This window comes from Drosophila subpulchrella, chromosome 3L (genome assembly GCF_014743375.2).
Source record: "Drosophila subpulchrella strain 33 F10 #4 breed RU33 chromosome 3L, RU_Dsub_v1.1 Primary Assembly, whole genome shotgun sequence".
Classification (NCBI taxonomy): Eukaryota; Metazoa; Arthropoda; class Insecta; order Diptera; family Drosophilidae; genus Drosophila; species Drosophila subpulchrella.
Window position 1 is genome coordinate 20,877,206 of NC_050612.1, and position 17,494 is coordinate 20,894,699.

Consider the following 17,494-nt stretch of genomic DNA (forward strand, 5'->3'; position numbering starts at 1 on the left):
TGCTGGGGGTCAGCCTATCTATATCTCATGAGTCTGCGGCTGCAACCCCAAGGCGCATTCTTTTTCCTTTATTTAATATGCATGCAATTGTTGTCTGTCTGTGTGCGAGGCTAAAAATATGTTTAAATCGCGCCCAGAGCCAAAAAGGCAACAAAAAGCTGGAAAGGCCAGGAACATTTGGCGGGGGACTGGGGGCAAATCAAAAACTCGTTTTTAGTTTGTTGCTGCTGCTGTGGCATTGTTGCCAGTTTCAAGGCGAGTTGCGAGTTGCGAGTTGCAGCTGGCCAACTTGTTGTTGCCGCCGCTTTTAGCTGGTTTTCAGAACTTGGCTCGCTTACATTTTGGCCGTGACCTTTCGTTGTTACTCTGCTGCCAGCCAGCTTCATTAAAACGCGCATAAATATTAATTAAATGATAATCCAGCGAAAAGCTGCATACTTTGTGGCGCCTAATGATCAAAAAACACCCGCACACACACACACCTCTTAATAATAGCATTAAAAACGTGTTTATCTTTCGCACACAAGAGGGAAATCGGCAAAAGAAAATCGTTTGGAAAATCCACACAAAAGCGAACAGTTCAGCTTTCCCCGCCCACAAAAAGCTTTCAAAAAAATAACACGAAAAGAACTTGAAAAAAAAATAAAAGAAACGCCAGCGAAGGCAAGCAAATTGAATTTTCCCTGAGCAAAATTAAATTTTCCAAGGAAATTGAATTTTTTGATTAGTTTGCTTTTTGCATCTCCCTCCAACACACACACACACGAAAGAGTAGGGCGGGGAAAACAAAAGTAAAAACTGAAAAGCGTAAGGAAAAGCCAGCAGAAGAAGAAGCAGACGACGAAGGAGCTGCCAACAAGCTTTTGATTTAAAAGTAAAATGAAATTAAAAAACACGCTGTGCCCAAAGAAAACTGAGTCGAGGAAAATTTGCAACATTCTGAGAAGGAAATAAATTGTGATGAATTTTTCAGAATTATTATGTTGACCACTCTGAGTTTCGTTTCTATTTAAATAAATATATTTAACGCTCTTCAGGGTGGTAAAATAAAATATACAAAAAGAAATAACTTTGAACAGTTGTTTAAATTATATGTACTGTAGTTCAAATGTATAAGTTGATTACCCAAAATAAATATAATGAAGTAACTATAAAAAATGTTAATAATTAAAACCAATTTTCATATATGAAAATATACCTTATAAGATCTTTCCTTTACTTAACATATTTATACTCGATAATCTATCTATCTTTTTTGATAATACATATTGTAATAATTTTTTAAAGATATTCTTTAGTTTTTAGTAATATAACCAATATTTAAAAGGGATACTTGGAATTTTTGAATATGATATCTTATCCGATAATCTTTCTATTTATTTTGATGTTCTAAAACATATTCCGATTCCATATCTCTGAATTTCGCATTGCTTCATGCGAACTCTTGAGTTTACAAAGATTATGTTTGGGAGAACCCATATCTTAAGATCGAAACCTTATCGGGCACATTAAGAACAGCAACAATTGTTGCCCTTTTTGGGTGACAACAAAAGGAATGCAAAAGAGTCGTTTGTTTATTTGTTTGTTTGCCTTTCGACTCAAGTTTCGATGTTTGTCCTTTTTGTTTGCCTTTGTTTTCGATTTCGCCCTGTGTTTGCTTATTGAATAATTTGATTGCAAGAGTTGATTGCATTTGGAAATTGTGTTTTGGCAAATAAAACTTGGCGGCGGTGAAATAAATCAAGCTGGATATAAAAAGGGCCCAGCACAGCGGGTAGCAAAAGGTAAGACCGCGATCGGTTTTATTTTCATATACATTTGTGCACTTTTTTTTTATTTTTCGCTCTCATTCTCTTTTTTAATGACGTTACGCCCGCTTCCTTTTGGGGCCACGAAGATGGAGAATGTTTTTTATTTTTATTTAAACTCCTCCGATCCATTTCAATTGAATTCGCTTTGCGAAGAAGCAGCCCGGGTCTTCTTCACGTTTTTTCCATTTCGTGTGTTCCCCTTTTTATTTTTTTATTATTTTCGCTGGTTTCGCATCGAAGAAGTATTTTTAATTTTCTGCCTTTTGCACTTTTCTCAGCGTTTTTACCGGGCCATAAAAATCATAAAAATAAAACTTAAACTCGAACGAGCGAACGAAAAGCAAAGGAAAACGAAAATGGAAACGTGTACGAAATTTTGCGATTTTAATTAAATGATATGAAAATTGCAAGCAGTCGAGTAAGAACAAAAACAACACAGAACGCAAGAAAAAATAATGTTGCAGAGGGTGTATCTATATGTGTGGGCGTAGGTGTGGCCGCGCCCAGTTCCTCCTTTTTTTTTCGGGGGAGTGTCCCTTTCGAGCGTGTTTCGTGTTTGGCAATTATCTGGAACTTTGTTTTTCGCCTCGTCTTCCTCCTGTGGCCCTTTTGCGACACTTGAACTGCAATGGCTTTAAGGAGCACTCCGTAGATGGGCCCCGAGAAGCTGCATAATGGAACCCCGACATTGAATTATACGAGGTACGCGTATGTACATATTGAAATCCATAAAAACAACCGACAATTCTCGGGCAAAAAAACGCGCTGAGGAAAACATTCGACGGTTGGAGGTGGGTAGAGCAACATTCGCAGCGAAAACAAACAACACACAGACACAAACAGTTGGCAATATTAAAAATGTTGCTGTCTTTGTGGGTGCAGTGAGAAAAAAAGGTATTGCAATACAAGAAAATCTCAATAAACAAGATCAATAAAATATTAAGACCGATTCCTAGCATACATTTTTATTAGAACCTTTGTTAAAACATGTGGTAATAAAGCACATTTTCAGGAAAAAAACATTTTAATGAAAGACATTTTGATATAAAATATCTATAATATTCTTCTATGATATCTTGTCTTTCTAAAATGTAAAATATCATAATTTGTATACTGTTGATTATTCCAAGATATATTTGGTATACCTTTTTCTTTAATATTTTTCTGTGCCTTTCAAGGTACCCACAAATAATATTAATATAAAATTATTAATGACATTTTAATCTCAAATATTTATTAAATATTTCTAAGATATCTTGACTACTATTATTATTATTGATTTTTTTTTAATATATTTGGTATTTATCATTCTTTATACTTTTCTCTCCCTTTTCAAGGGAAAATACACAAAAATAATAATAATATAAAATGGCGGGCAATGTGCAGTTTGTTTGGTGTGCTTCTTTTTTATACCATTTTGTTTGTGATTTTTCTCTTTGCTCTTCAGCTTCAGAACGCAATATATTCTGGCTTGGTGTTGTTGCTGTCGCTTTTATGGCTTTAGTTTCGCTTCCAGACGTTGCTGTTGTTGTTGTTGCTGTCGTTGCCTCTGACCCAGCAGCAACACCAACAACAACAACGAGCAGCAGCAACATCCAGGGGCAACAACAATATCAACCAGCAACGTTGCCACGTTTTAATGGAACATTAAAAGCAGCTTGCGCTGGCTGCTTAACTGCCCACCCCCTCGCATAACCCCTTCTTTGGCAGCCCCCTCTATAGAACCCCCTCTATCAACCCACGCCACCCCGTTCTAAACCCACAAAATGTTGCACAGCTCGACGAAACTTTGAAATTAAAAGCGAAAACTGTTTATATCTGTTTGCGCTTGTTTGCGTTCCACGTTTTGTGCAACAAGATGTTGCATTCGGAGGGATACAAAAATGTTAATATTCCACTTGATGGTTAATTGTCTGTGCTCCGGGCCACAAAGGAACCTGAAATACTGCTGATGGTTATGGCCGTCTAATGGAAAGTCTAAGCGGTTGTGTTGTGGCTTAAGGTTTGGAAAGTTATGGTTTTTCTGGTAAGTAAATTAGACGCTGAAGCAATTTTATTAGCTTTAACTTCACTGGGAATATGCTTTTCCTTCTAAGAATTAATTTAACATTTTTATTTGCTTTAAGAGAATATGTGAAATTTTATTCCGAGATCGTTTAATGTAATTTGGTAGCTTTTTATAAGCTTAAACCTTTTTTTTAAGACGTTTTCGTTATTTTAATTTTTTTTCTTTACCTTCTTTTAAAGTCTTAAAAATGTATCTTTAAGATACTTCCCCATGACACTTGTTTAATTATTAATTGTGCCCGCAAGTCATAAATATCGTTTAAAATGAGCTTTTCTTCCATTCATTTCCCGCCTCAAAGTTGTCGGCTTAAAATTGACAGCAAAGCGAGTAATCATTTAGCATGATTATTTGACAACTTCCGGCATCCGGTTTTAATCAGCTCTCTCGCTCGCTCCCACTGCCCTGATAATTGCACATGAAAATTGCCCTGGAAAAGTGTGAGCGAAGTACGGAAAACCTAAATAAACATAAAGTATGCCAGTTTTTATCAACGTTGCTGGGGCAAACATTATTTACTCGTAATATCTTTCTCCTGGCCATCGTGCCTCTCTTTCTGGCTCTATTTGGACCGACTTTTGTTAGTTTTGCGGCTGTCGTTGTGGACATTGTTGTTGTAGCTGCTACTGCTGCTGCTGCTGCTGCTATTATTGTTGTAAACTTTATGCATTAATTTTACATTTTCCTGGACCAACATTGCCACTCCCCCCGCGGCCACCCGAAAACGCCCTCCAAAAGGTTGTATCTGTGTATATCTTGTGTGAGTCTGTGTTTGCATTAACTCGCCACATGCAAAATTTACGTTTATTTATTATGTGCCCCCCTCTTGGCCACGCCCCTGCTGCCGTATGACATCACGCCCCCTTTTGGACTGCAGCCTGTGGCAAAAATGTGCAGCCAAACATTTTGCGAGATTTCATATACATAAAAGTTATGTAATTATCAAAGTTTTAATGCACCTACAGCCGGAGATCTGAAGGGTTGTGGGTTTTTCGGGGGGGCAGAAATGGGGGTCCATGCACTCCGTAGCACATATATCACTTAACTTATATCACATGTTTCATATTCCCCTTTTTTATGGCCCCACAGTTCTGACCTTTTCTCTATTTTCTTTGGCTCTTTTATGGATATTTTTCTTTGGTCGAACAAAGTTTTCGGGAATTAGCTTTTGGAAATAGTTTCGGGACAGGAAATTGTAGTTTTCGGAGATGAAAATGTTGATTGAAAAATAAACTTTACACCATACAATTATTGTTTTTGGTTCTATAAATGATATATGACCAATATATGATAATATAGTATTGAGAGCTGTTCTTGGATATTTTTAAAAAAATATTAGATTCCTTGAATGGCCATAATTAGTTGCTCGATTTCCTCAACTTCGATTGCATTTTGCATTTTCCACTCGCTCGTCCGCTTTACTTGCCGATGTTTTTCCGTCTTATCTCGTCTATAAATATATCTCATTTGCATAAAATTCTAATTTAACTGCTGCTGTTGCCGCTTCTTCTTCTTATTTTTCTTCTAACTTGTCTTCCTCTTCTGGCTATTTATTTTTCCAGCCATCTCGCTCTGTCTTATGGCCCCTACTTTCGGCCCGTTTTTATGATGCAATTTATTTTATTTTCTCTTCGGTTCGTTTTCCAGCAGAAATTTTCCTTTTTTTTTCCTGCTCTTCGCTTTTCTTCTTGTTATTTTTCTTGATTTCAAGATGGCAAAAGGGGGTTAAGGTGGGGTTTTGGGGGTTAAGAGAACTAGAAACAATTTTCGTTTATTTATTTTTGTTTTCCCTACTTCTTATTGTTTTTCTTGCCTCTGTGAAGCTCCGCTTCGATTATTTTCCTTTTTGTTTATTTTGTTGCGGAGTTTTCTCGATTGTTTTTCCTGGCGCTGTTGTTGCTGTGGTTTATTATTATTATTCTGGTTTTTGTTGTAACTGTGGCAACACACATTATTTATATTTATATGTTTATTTTATAGTTTATTCATGCAAATTGCAATAAAAATTGCCTTTATTTTTACATTTTTTTTGAGCCGAGGCGAGGCCTTTAAAAGGGGGTTGCCTATATATGTATATGTAAGGCTAAAATAAATACATACAGACACGTAAGAAAATCAATAAACTTCCTCGAAGTTTTCAGTTGTCTTCTCTGCGCATTTTTTCATTTTTTAATTTCTTGTACGCGCAATTCGTATGAATTATTTATAAGCCTGAGGAGAACCCCCTCCATCGACATAAGCAACAATTTTTATGGCCGCCAAACAGCATTATTTGCTTTTTTATATTTTTATTATTAGCTGCTGGAATTTCTGGCACAAAAAGTGGCCGGTTTTTTTTCCAGCAATTTTCCTTAATGCAAAATACAAATAAGCATTTTAAAAAAGTGTTCCACACACACACACATAAAATATGCAAAATATTCAAATTTTCGTTTTTCAAGTGAATTGGAATTTTAAGCAAATGAAATGAGTGCGGCATTTGGGGTGGCGGTTGGCTAAAAGGGTTGTTTGAAGGGTTCTTTTTAAAATGTTAATGGCAAAATGGGCGTTGGCTTCTTCATGGCAGGCCAACCAAAAACAAAACAGCATTTGTTTATTCAGGGAGGCAGAAAAGAATAGCTGCGGTCGGAGGGCTTCACCCACCATAAAGAAAGTGATTAGGATCTTTACCGGGAATTCGAATTCGAATTCAGTCATGTATTAAAGCATTTTAAATGGGGCGAATTCGCTGGCAAACTTTCAATATTTATGCAGGATATTTATAGAAAATTAAATTACTTAAAAAGTGTTTACCCTGATATAAGGTGAACAAAGTTTTTCAAATCAAATATATTAAAAAGGGATAAAATTAAAGAAAAAGGAAAGGAATAAGGAATTTCCTTTTAAAATATATACCCAAAATTTGGAAATTCTTTATTTAATAGAATACAAATAAAGGGATCAAAAAATGTCGTATAAATAAAATTTAATATAAAGCTCTCAAGAAAAATCAATTAAAAACTTTAAATGGCTTTTTCCAAGGAGGACAACGATACGGTCTTTCGATTAACTTATAAAAAATGAAACGTCCCGGTAATATCTCAATCAAAAGGAATATTAAAATCGCGCAAGCCCTTTGATTTAGTAACGATTGTCCTAGGCCAACACCCCAAGTCGGTCGTCTTAAAGAACTTGTCAATTTGGGCGACCGGCTCTGGGCCTCACCCGCCCCTTTTGGCCATCGCCCTGTAATTTTATGCAATTTGCTGAACGTCCCTGCCACGCCCCCTGTTTGGACAGAACGGGACAGCTGCCTTCGCTTTTTGCCGCTGCTCAATTATGAAAAATAATTTTTTAATTTGTTTGTTTTCTGTTTTCCTGCCGCCGTTGTGGCCGCTTTATTTTTGTTTATTTTTAGTGAGGCTTCAGACAGCGTGCAGTAAAATGGGATTTTCATTTAATGAATTTACTCTTGCCACTCTTATTTGCGGTGGCATTATTTTTATTTATTTTCCTGCATCGACGTCTTGCCGGCATTCTCCCTTGGTGCGCTGGTGTGCTTTAAATATATAAATTATTAATTTTAATTTTCTGCATGCATACTTCAGTGCACAGCCAGGACATTCACACACACACACAGATACACACACACACACACACTAGCAACGCCCTCGCAAAACTTGCTCGCATTTTCCCACCCCCTTTTGGCCATTTTCCCCACTTTTCCCGCCTTGTCATCATCATTTTGCCAGTGTTCTTTTGTGTCTGGCAATTAATTTTAAATTGGGCGTGCATACGAAAAATATTCGTAGTTTTCTTTCCATTTTCACCCACACAAACACTCACACACACACACTGGTAATGTGCACTTTCCTCTTTTCCAGTGTGTGTGTGCAGGGCAAGCAAATGGCGGATAAAAGTAGAAATAATTCTGCATTAAATGAATTTCTGTGGTATTTTTACCGATTAATGCGATTTCGCTGCAGGACTTTACTTATGGCCTGCATTGGCCGTGATGTTGACTATTTGTGTTGCCTGCAATTAAATTCTTAAGAATTACAGGAGTAAGTAAATGTTATTTTTTTAACTTTAGCTGGAGCATTGGAATCTCAGAAGATTATTTATTTTATGATTTTTTCATCGACGAAATTATGTCTTGAATTTTTTACAAGTTACATATAAATTGGCGACAATTATTCTGAAAACAAACCAAACTAAATAAAAAAAGAAACATTCTTAACTAAATCAAACCGCTTTAACAATTTCTACAAAAATATATATTTTGTTTGTTTTAATTTACAAAGCAAAATGACTCTTTTTTTTTTGTAGATATGTATCGTGTGGGCTGCGTAAAGTTTCCTTACTTTTTAATACTATTTACATTTGGTGCAACCGCAAAAACAAAACCATCAGTGGCAACAATCAGGGCCAAACAATCGACAAAGTCCAGTAAGTTTCGCTGTTGCATTTATTTGCAGCTCCTTTATTTATGCGAATTTTTCCGTGTTTTTTTTTGTAGACTATTTTCCTTTTAGCTGTTGGTTTTGGCTTGGTTTTTACCCGGCCAAGTTGGCCCAGCCCAGGCAATAATAATAATAACAACTACAGCAAAACAGCAAAACGAGGAATGTACAACATACTACAACGTCGAACTTTAATTGCATAATTATGTGCAGTTTGCAATTTATCATTTTCATTTTTCCATGTTGTTGGCTTTTTTCATCTTCCTCAACTTCAACTTCAGCTTTTTGCTTTTCTTGTTGTTGCTTGTCTGTAATTTATGTGTTCACTTCTCAGCTTTTTCTTCTTCCCTTTTTTTGCCCTGAATGTTTGGTTTTCTTTTTGTAGTTTTTGCGGAGAAAATGGCAAACAAAAAGTGCGAGATACAATGCAGCTGAAGTAAAATGAAACTTAATGCAGCGCAAATATTGGCAGAATTTTTTACACATCTTGAAGTTCCTGGGTTTTCTGGTATTTTTATAATTGTTTGTTAATTCTGTTTTAACTAGTTTCATCTTTATTCTGTTGCTGGATTTTATTTGTCTTGTTCTTTTTAAGTTACTTTCATATTTTGAAAACTATTATTAATATTAAAAAAGAATGTATTTTTATTTCTATATTAGTTTTAACTTGCTTAAATTTTTTTCCCAAGTTTTTCGGCAGTTTCTTTATTTAATTCACATTGCCTGCTATAACTTTTAATTGTAAATTTTATTGGCCAACCAGTGATTGTTTTTAATTTTAATGCTCTTGCCTTTTTTAATTGATTTTGTTGTTGCCTTGGTTATTCTCCATATTTGCAGATCATACAGATATTGCCCTTGATGTTTAATTTATTTCTTGGCTGGGCCTAACCCTTTCGGATATTGCTTTTTCCTTTTATATATATCTTTTTTACGCTGTCACGCCCTTCGGTCGTGATCTCGGGGTGTGTATCTTTTATCCTCATCTCCGGCTCTTGCGTGTTGCCTATATTAATTATAATTTATGTTGAACTCTGGTCGGGATCATCGCTGAATCGTTTGAAGTTTGCGGGGTGTTTGGGGGTGTGGGGGCGTGGGAACCGCATTGCTAATCAAGCAATTAGCGAGTGCCATCAAATGTGCATTAGACAGACGAGACAGCTCCAGGACCAGACAGATTTTCACCCCTTTTCCCCCGGCCATGCATTTTCGATTATGTCTATGACCGTTTTGGCAGTTTCGTTGGTTTCAGGGGTAAGATATACAGATAGATATATATATATATATATATAGGGGGCTTTTATATATAGAGAGCGGGTGGCCAGACAAAGAGAATCGCCGGAATATTGAAAAACAAAGAAAATTAGTTGCAGTAGTGTGTACGTGGCAAAAAGTTGACTCCGCCAGAAGACGCAGACGGGCAAAACAAAGCAGAATGGCCGGCAAAAAGCGTTCAACGGGTCGTATGAGCAATGCAGGCATTTTAAGGGTTGCAACTAATCGCAGACAAAAGCCGTTCGTTGTGTGGGTGTATCTGTGTGAGTCTGTCTGGCAGACTTCACATGTGAGTAGAAGGATATATTCCCATATAGATATAGACAGCAAGACTCGAAGAGAGAGTGAGACAGAGAGAGAGGGAGAGGGAGAGGGAATGAAGAGGCGGTGGGGTTGCAATTGGCCAACATCAATTAGCCAAAATGCCCGCGTAAGTAGGCAATGAAAAATTTAAAGCCCTACACTGCAACTTCAAGGCAAATATATTACACACCCAAAAAAAATATATCTACGGAATAATAACGGGAAACAACCCCCAGGAGCGCACTTAATGCATGCCAAAATTAAAGCGAGAGGCCCCAACCCCTCGCAAAAACCACCCAACCTCAACACCACTGAGCTGAGCACTCAGACAGACACACAGATACACACACACACACATGTGGGGGGGGGGGGGAGGTTGGGTGGTAGTGGGCGGAGAGAGTTGGTTTATATAAGGCATTATAGACGCGCATTTGTGTGGGGGTGGCAATTGAAAAGCTTTACTGCTGCCATCGTCATCGCCATCGCCACCTCCATTTCCATCTACAACTTGCGGAATACCTATTGTGTTTAATAGGGGTATGCTGAGATTTTCCAGGCAGGTTTTCCTATGCTTCTGTGTATTAAATATTAAATATAACACTTAATTTACCATTAGTTAATTTTAAAATTAATCTAGAATATATATAAATCTTGGTACGTATTCTACTTTGACATTTTCCGAATTTTCATATTAAAAATTGGATCATAGTCTTGGTTAAGTACTATAATATAATTCTTTTATATATTCTGGCTCATCATTATTTATTTTATTTTTTCTATTTATTATTTTTACATTTTTTATAAATACAACCTTGAAACTAATCAGAATATACTTTGAACAAGAATTATTTAATATAGTATATTAATTTTTAATAATCTAACAGTTTGCTTTTTTTATAACTACCTTTAAACCGCTATAATAATATTTTATAATAATATATATAATACCATTCCCAAAAACCCATCGCATTCTGTGCAAAAAAATCAGCTGGGTATCAATTGAGTTCAATTTTCTTGCCAGTGTTTTGCCTTCATTTTCTTCGCTTACTTTTTGTCCAATATAGCTATAGGTATATACATTTATACATATAGATATCTATATATATTTGAGTGTATATATGAATCCTTGAATGTGTGTGTGTATGTGTCGCTGCCATGCACATTTATCAAGTGTATATAGGAGGAAGCTGGAGCTGAAGCTGGCTGCCATTATGTACGGTGGAAAGCCGGGGAAATGGCGGGGAAAATGGGGAAATGGGGGTGGCTGTGGGTGGCTGGGGACGCGTAAGACAAGGCAGTAAACAACAAAAAATAAAGCACGCACACAAATACACAAGAAATTAACGAGCAAACGATTTTTATGGCAGTATTTTGTGCCTTAAAGCGCTTAATGCGATTTATGTGTGTGTTCGTTCGGCTGGCTGTTTGTGTGTGTTGTGTTTGTGCCAGTGTGTTAGTTGAAAAATGTTTTTTAAAAATGACAAGCTTCGAAAGTTGAAGCAATTTATGTTCATTTTAAATTGAATTTCAAATTTATTGCTGCAATTTAGCCTCTGTGTAAGTCGGTGCCTTAGAGTGCGTGTGTGTGTGTGTAAGCAGGAAACGGAAGTGCTCTTCCTTTTTTGTGTGTTGGAGTGTGCGTTAAAAGTTGTAAATTTCATTGTAGCAGCCAAGAAAATTAATTAAGCAAAACGACAAGTCAAACAAACGAAAATATTAAAGCGAAAATTGAACCTGGAAATTGAGTTGAAGTTTTCATTTGCCAAATGTCACAAGCACACACACACACGCAAACAACCAGGAATGTCCTTAAATAATTAAAAAGGAGATGCGATATAGAGCTTGAAAAGGAGGAAATGAGGAAAGGCAAAGGGGCAAGTGAAAATCCTCTGAAGAAGGTCAATCAACTGGTTGGCCAAAAAGGAAACCTTTCAGGGCAGACGCCCGGCAGACTTGTCTGGCTGAGAAAAAAAGGATACCCCGGCTGAAAAAGGACATGCAAATGCCGCCCCAAGCAACAGTTGATAAAGTGGCTAACGAGACGCACAAAAACAGAGAAAAAAGCAAACCGGAGAAAGCAGAAAGTTGCGAGTCAGCGGCTCACAAAAGGTTGACGACACCAGCAAGGATGCGGTGGCAAGGACCTTTTTTTTTTTTTATTTTTGTTTTTTTTTTTTTTGGGTTGACTGGATTTGACTCTCAAGGATGTTCGAGCAACAGTCGCCGGCCAAAAAGGGTCAAGTGCCCGGGCGCGTGCCAAAGGACGAGGCACTGGAAAGGACATCAACCCGGAAAAGGGTTAAATTAAGCTCATCGCCCTTTTTATTATTAGACGAGGGCGTGCGCTTCCGCTTTTTGAGGGTATTTTCATGGCCTTTCGCCCACGACCTTGACCCACAACAAACGGCGCAACCTTGACATTGGATCATGGGTCTGGTCTGGGTCTGGGTCTGGGACTGCTTTCCCTGTGCTCCTTTGCCATTGCCTTGGCCTTTTTTTTTGTATTTATTCCATTTCGGCCTTTTCCCCCGGCCCTCTTGGCTTGGATTTCAATGAAGGTGCCGCAGGCGTGTCCCGTTTGCAGCAACAGCAACTGAAACAGCAAAAGCAACAGTTGCGTGGCCGCTTTCAGCGCTTTCATTGTTCGACTTAAGACCCACACGGGATCGCCTGCCGGTCCGTCCGTCCTTTTGGTCTTTCATAAACGGAAAAACGAGACCGGGGAAGGTACGGGGATGGGTATGGGGATGGGACTGGGGACTGGGGACGTGGAAGTGCCATGCCAGCAGGACAGGAGGACGGAACGACAGAAGCCACTGCAGACAGGTTGCCCGGCTCACGTGCTGCGTGTGCCAAAAGTCGCCCTGTTCTGTCGCCCGTCTCCTCTTACAGTTTGGGACACCAGCCAATGCACTGCGAGAAATAGCTAGGGATATCAGGAGCAGGAGGGGATTTAACAAAGGAAAATATTATAAATTCCCTCCTTCTAATTGAATATTAGGTAATATAATAAATATAAAAATTATATTTACCGCACATTATTTTTTATTTTTATTAGTTTTTAGGTAGGAAATAAATATTTTAGATCTCAAAAAATTCAAGAAAGATATCTTTTGTTTTGTAAAATCCACTCTTTCATTTATATATTGTTTCTGAATATTTCTTTGATATATTTATATTTGTTCCTATTTAGAAATGTTTTTTTCCCCTGATTCGATTGACTTTTTCTCTATATTTATCTATCTGCTTGACTTTTTCTGTTTGTTTCAGGTAAGGACTGTGTGATTTTCCTCATTTTTTCTCCCTGTGCAGCAAGTGTTGCTGCTGCTATCCCTGGTGTTGCCGGTGCCTCCAATGCGGACAGTTGGACGACAAATTGTCTGCCTGCCGCCTGCTGCTGCTGCTGGTGGAGCCAAAGCTGAATCTGAAGCTGATGCTGATGCCACGGGCCGTGGGTCTGTTTTTCTGTTTTTTACGAGCTGTTTGTAAGCTCTTGTATCGCCATCGCACGTAGGAGTCCCCTTGGTGTTTCATGTTGCTGCTGTTCATGTTGCTGCTGTCCCTGTTGCTGCTGCTGCTGCTGCTGCCGCTGTTGCCGTAGATGTTGCTGCTGTCACGGTTGGTGGTACTGTGCCACTGAGGTAGCCATGCCAGCCAACTTGGCGCCGACATGTTGGCATTTACGATTATGTCTGCCCCACAGACTGCAACTTCTGTTTGTTTTTTCTGCCTTTTTTTTATTTTTTGAGTGATGGCCAAGGTGTGGCCAAAGTCTTAAAAAGCCTTCGCTTTGACATTGCCAACCAGAGGAAGGAACCCGTTGAGCTGCTTTTCAGCAGGCGCCGCCTAATTAGACGTTAAGTGCACGAGTCGGCTGCCAATTGAAGTGGCCCCTCCTCACTCTTAAAGCCTCTGCGCCCAGCCCCCCCCCCCCCCTTTGCGTGCCATGTCCATGTCCAAACATTGTGACAGCCTGATTGCATCGCCGGGCATGTGTTGACTAATTGCCAGGGGCGCTGGACGGGGGCTTTGGTCGCCAGTAGCCGGCATTCGGTAGCTGGAATGGCCCCATTCCCAGCCAGAAAAACGCCAACGCCATAAAAAAAGAAACAAAAAAACCACTCACAACAAGAATGGTGGGTGGTTGTGGGTTGAGCAGGGGCGAAAGGAGGTGCCGTTTTAAAAAATGCATCGTAAATGTGCAGAGCACACAGCTACAAAAATGGTTTTTAATTTTAATGTGGCTTGGGAAATTATTGCACACTTAAAATACAAAGTTTGGGAGTGTTTTCTATATTCTAAATATTTTTTTAAACATCCTAGATTATTTGTTATAGGTGCATCTTACTTAAAAAGTGAATTTAATATTTTTAATGGCTTTGATCATATTGCTTCCTAATATTTGTAATTGCTTATTTTAAGCACTCACTCAACTCTATATATATACTGACTTTTTGTGGATTTCGTTTGTTAATCATAGATGCCAGAAAGCTTATATATATTTCCCTGTTCCCCATAAATCTTCTCAATAATTGATTCAATTTTTAAAAGGCAAACCCCTTTCCTGCGGCAGAGTGTTGTCCCCATTGGCCGGGATGACAAACTCCAGCCGCATTCCGCATAAGCCCATGTATATGCAGATTCGCAGCCAGATGGGAGAGGATAAAGACCTGGTTAAAAAAGAGGGGGGAGTGGGAGTCAAGGAGTGGGAAGTGCAACAAGTCGCTGTCGCTGATGTTGCCGTTGGCCAAAAGGACAGGGCCGACATGGCGACCCTGAATCGCCGACTGCGGAGCTGGACTATCGAGGCCATCAAAGCCAAAAACCCGACTCAACTCAGCGCGGCTCCATTTCAACCCAATGCGACCCAATCCGCGACCCGGTTGGACTGAACAATGGCTAACTGGCTGACTGCCTGGCCAAAAATGTTGGTAACTGCAGGCAAACATGAACATGAAGGCCAAAAGGTGCACGGGAAAAACGAATGATATCTGTAAATTGATTCTAGAGATTTTGGGATTTTCCTGACCAATAAAGTTTATTAATTTGTAAGCCGGTTTATTTTCTTATAATTAAATTTTAAGTCTTCTTTAAAAAATGCTGATGGGGAAAATGGCTAAAAAGTATATATATCAATCCTAAAGATAAGAATTATGATTATCTTGCCTAATAAGGACTTTAGTATTTAAATTAATCCGATCTCAAATTATTTTCTTTTAAAGTTTTAACACTTTTTTTTTGTAAAATAAGAAATCCAGGGTTGAATCTTTATAGAATGTATGAGTATTTACCATTCCTAAAGAAATATTTTACTTTTGGTTTGTATAATAAGTCACAAGTATTAATTAAATATTTTGAGATTTAAATGTATTTTTTATGGAAAGCCACTAATATTTCAGATTTTATGCTTTAAAAATAATATTTATTAAATTAAATTTTATTTAGTGAAAATTTTCCATGATTTTTCCCAGTGTAGGATGCGATGCCCAGGTCCGCGTTGCAGGCGTCAAAGCGTGCCGCCAGCGGAGTTTCGCGGAGTGGGACTTCGGGCAGGATGGAATGGCAATGTCCCTGACCATGGAAATGCAGCAGCTTTCCGGGCTCGTCCTTGGCCAAATCCCAATGCCCCGTGTGCTGCCAATGGATTTGCCTTTGCCGGCTCCTCTATTACTGTTTTTTTGTCCCATCGTGTGCACGTTGAAATGTCGCAAGGGGAGGTGGCAAAGGTGGGGCATCAGGATTTCCTGGCAAATGCAACGCGACCTGAATTCAGTGGCAACAACAGAAGCAGGAGCAGCAGCAGCAGGAAAAAATGAAGTAGTAGCCGTGTTTCTGGTTCTGTGTCCGTGTCACTGGGCCACCAAAAACTTCACTTCACTTTCCCCCTTTGGGAACATTTGCCAAAGGAAAACTTTGCAAGTGTTGCACTCAGCGGGGGAAAATGAAGGGGAAAAGACAGAGGACTGCCGCAAAACTTGAGGAAATTTCTAGTGGTTCTCCCCCAGCTCGGGAAAATCGCAGCCAAAGGACCAGGACGACAACCTGTTGCTGATTTTATGGCCACCGGAGCCACACGTGATTCAGATTCAGTGCTGGATGAGGATGTCTGGTTGCCATTTTTATGGGCTTCTATGTGTGTGTGTGGCTCCACGGGGAGTCTCGAAGTCTCAGGCGCTGTGACGACATAATCAACGCTCCATTGGAGGCAAGTCGCCTCCAGACGCAGATGTTGCCACCAGCCACATGCCACTTGCCAAACAAAACGTTGGCTTAGACTGATGGCCTGGGGAAGGCACTCCACTCCACTCCACTCGGCATAAATTGGCTTGAGTGATGAGCCGGATAGATGAGCTGACTGTACAGGGGTAACTCCTTGTGTGGAAGGAGATTTCATTAAGGAATAACAAGTGACAAACGTTGGAGGGAGTGGAAATAAAGTATTTCATTAAACATGTAAAAATGATGGAACCGATCTGACAAGTAACCTATTAATATATTATCTTATTTTTATAAAACGTTTACATTAATATTTCTATCTCTCTCAGAATATTGTCTGTAAAAGTACTTCAATAAATATTTTGAAGTATTTATTTTTAACGAATAGATCATATTCTCAGTAAAGATAATTAATCTTGTAGTTTTAAGGCTTTACGACACTTGCTTGATATTGGACTAACTGACTAGATTGATTTTAAAGAGTCATCACAATATAAACCATTAAGTTAGTCAAAAATAAAGCAAATTTCAAAGGTCATTTAACCCAAGACAACTTTATTATTTTATTGGCTAAAATGATTCTCTTTTATGTGGGAGTGCCAAAAAAAGATATCCCCAATTTAAATGCCGCTGTCACCGAAGCTCAAGACCCTTGTGGCTGGCATTCACTGTATTATGTAACATTCATACACCGTATTAGCTTGTGTCATGTTTTTACGACGCTGCCGACCTTGAAATCGCAACGACATGGAGGACTGACACCGAGGAGCTGTTGCGTGAGCTGCTGAAAGGGAAATCCCCCGGCCGATCCGTCCCGTCAAAGGTCAAAGTCACTGGCAGTGGCATCCACTGGCGCTTTCCCGGGTTTCCCCAAGAAAGGCAAAGTCGGCAAAGAGGTGGTGGTCCCACAGAGAGTTTCCCAGGGCGACGGATGCGGAGACGGGAAAAAAGAGACCCAGACCCTGGCAACAATAAGTAGCCATCCTCTGGGCTGCGGGCTCTTGGCTGTTGGCTGTTGGCTGGTGGCTCCTGGGTCTTTGCCTCTGGTTTCTGGCTGCTACGTGCGGCTTGTGGCTGCCACATCCACATCCACAATCCGCAGCACAAGTGGCACGGCGCAAGCTCGCCTTTGAGCAAGTCAACACAGAAGGCGCAACTTTGTCTGCCCTGTTCGGCTGTTATTTTTTCCCTCTGCTGGCAGGTTTTTATGGTGGTGACCCCCAGCTACGTGCGGTCGGTTGCCTGCGGCGGAGATTATGTCTGGTTGCTATGTCTACCCTGCACAGAGGACAATTTTGTGATGGTTTAGGAATTTTCACTTTGTGAAATTATCATTTCCAAAATGGTATCCAAAATAACACATAAGATAAATCTCTAAAGCG

The 17,494-nt window shown here is 39.2% G+C and overlaps 1 protein-coding gene across 6 annotated transcripts in view; it reads right to left on the reverse strand.

The window, feature by feature from the left end:
• Positions 1-17,494, reverse strand: part of LOC119554707 (DNA N6-methyl adenine demethylase) — a 106,274-nt gene that overhangs the window by 55,827 nt on the left and 32,953 nt on the right. The window lies entirely within an intron of this gene.